Source organism: Chenopodium quinoa, unplaced genomic scaffold (assembly GCF_001683475.1).
Source record: "Chenopodium quinoa cultivar QQ74 unplaced genomic scaffold, ASM168347v1, whole genome shotgun sequence".
Taxonomy (NCBI): domain Eukaryota; kingdom Viridiplantae; phylum Streptophyta; class Magnoliopsida; order Caryophyllales; family Amaranthaceae; genus Chenopodium; species Chenopodium quinoa.
This window is the reverse complement of record NW_018744032.1, coordinates 656,357-659,163: the sequence shown is the minus strand read 5'-3', so window position 1 is coordinate 659,163 and position 2,807 is coordinate 656,357.

Here is a 2,807-nt window from a genome sequence, read left to right as displayed (position 1 = left end):
GTGCGAGGCTGGTGCGTGCTATGCGAGGCATGTGCGCTGCCAGCCAGTGTGTGGGCTGCTGGGGGCTAGCGCCAGCACAATGTGCTAGCAACGCTAGACGCTAGCACACAACACCAGCGCCAGCATCGCCTAGCAAGCACTGGCTGGCTGGGATGCTGGTGGGCAGTGCTAGCTGGCACGCCAGCCCAACAGCCATAGCACAGTTGTAAGGAATAGTGTGGGGACCAAATCCAACCCTTGGGGAGCAAGGCATATGGTCCCCCACCTAACCTTGGGCACTACTCCTTTGCACATGATCATGCCACTTGTCGCAATATGATTTAATTGATTATTTATTGAATTTGGAAATTAAATAAATCATTGATTTTTCAACTCTCCCATATTGGTGGGAGATTGAAAACCAAGGACCCATTTCCCTATAAATACCCTTCAAGGGTGTTGGGAAAGGGGCAACTTTGAGTGGAATTAAAAAGGCAACTCTTGTAATTAGAGTAAACCTTTGATTCGTGAAACTCATAGTTTTGTTTGTTCGGGTCTTGACTAACCTTCAAGACTTGGGATGCTCGGGTCAGGTCGAGGGTACGATCGTCGGAGATCTCGTAGTTTCGGGATTTCGAAGTAAGAACTTTTCGGGAGCGAAGCACGCTACATAGGTATAATTCTTGTTCTTAGTCTTGCTAAACTATGTTTATTATGCTTGTTAATTGCTTTAATTAAGGGGCGGGTCTTGGTGGGTTTCCTTCCGCGTAGTGTTGGGTCACTACGAAACCCTACAGCATGTAATTGCTCGACTTCCGCCTGCTGGTAACAGCTGGTCAATGCTTCACTTCATTTTCAGCATATCTTAGAGGTATCGTCTCTACCCTTCTCAGCTCTTTCATACTTTTTCTGTTTGTGTGCATATCACTCCATAAATGGATTCACCAACAGCACACACGGCACAACCTTGTATAGTAAGCAGCCAGTCCCTTGGTACAGCTGAGTCTGGACTGGGGGTGCCGTCTCTGGGTTCTTGGATCACTCTTGCTCATCTCTAAATTCGATCGTCTATGTGTCTGTGCAGGACACTATGGCTCGGACTAGATGGAAAACCATAGATCCGGATTATATGGAAGAAAGTACAGAAGGTGCGCCGCCTGAGGTAGAACAGGTTGAAGAGGCAAGAGGATCCCCTCCGGGTGCACCTAACACTCCTAGTGACGGGATCCTTGAATCTGAGGATGGAGATGGTGAAGATGCAGTCTCTGTGTCTGGCTCTAAGGCGGCGGATGAGGCTGTCCCTTAGAGAGGTGGGGGTGAATCCGCCTTTGGGTCTAGCTCTAAAGAGAGTAGTAGCTCACTATCACCAGTTGAGGATAGTGAGGCGGAGGAGAGATTAAAATGGAACAATGAGGGGGATCCATTCCGGATCCATGTCTCTTCCAGAGACAGGGAAAACATGGAGAAGCACCTGGAGGCCTTCAAATTCAAACGTCCTCTTGGCGAAGGACATACCATCCAAGTGCCGCCTGAATTGGGGACCATTTCCTGGAAAGATGACCAGCCAAATGTCAACTATTATTTTAGCTACTATGAGGCGGCTTTCCTAACCGGTCTCCGCTTCCCCCTTCATGACTCAATCAAGGCTATCCTGCGAGGATACGGCCTGGGAGTGTGGCATTTAAACCCAAACTCTTGGGTTAACATTCTGGGCTACATCGTGTAGGGTTTCGTAGTGACCCGACACTACGCGGAAGGAAACCCCCCAAGACCCGCACCTTAATTAAATCAATTAACAAGTATAATAAACTTAATCAAACAAGACTAAGAACAAGAATTATACCTTTGTTGCGTGCTTCGCTCCCGAAGAGCTCTTACTTCAAAATCCCGAAACTACGAGATCTCCGACGGATCGTACCCTCGACCCAACTCGAGCGTCCTAAGTCTTGAAGGTTAGTTAAGACCCGGACAAAACAAAACTATGAGTTTTACGAATCAAAGGTTTACTCTAATTATAAGAGTTGCCTTTTAAATTCCACTCAAGGTTGTGTATTTCCCAATACCATGCCTTTAGTATTTATAGGGAAATGCACCCTTGAACTTCATTCCCCAACCAATGTGGGAGAATGAATAATTTGATAATTAATTTATTTCCAAAATAAATTAATAATTAAATTCAATCACAATGCAACAAGTGTCAAGGGGAGAGAGAAGGTTAGGTGAGGACCATGAAGAGGTGGGGGGGACCATTGCCTTGCTCCCCAAGGCTTTTCCCATGCCTTAGTCCCCACACTCTTCCTCATCGCCGCCACATAGCTGCTGGGTTGGCAGCCAACTAGCGTGCCAGCTAGCACATGCCCAGCAGCCCCAGCATCCCAGCCAGTCAATGCGTGCTGGCGCTGGTGCTATGTGCTAGCGCCTAACCCTGCTAGCACATATTGCTGGCGCTGGCCCCAGCAGCCCACACATTGGCTAGGCAGCGCACACGCCTAGCATCTACGCACCAGCCTCGCGCAACACGCTCGCATAGCCAGCATGCATGCTGCTAGCGAGCCACGCATGCTGGCCCCCTTGCCTCGCCAGCTACACGCATCTCCCTTGCACTATACACTCGCATCCCTCGCTGCACCTCTCGCACACGCACCAGCCTTGCACCCCATGCACATGCGCCACACACATTGCCAGCCCAACCAGTGCACCTACGCACGCAAGGGCCTAGCATGCGTGCTGGGCAATGCTGCTAGGCACCCTTGCACTAGCACACATCAGCCAGTGCCTAGCACTGCGTTGGCTGTGCTTGGTGCGTGTGTGGCCCTGCCATGCGAACC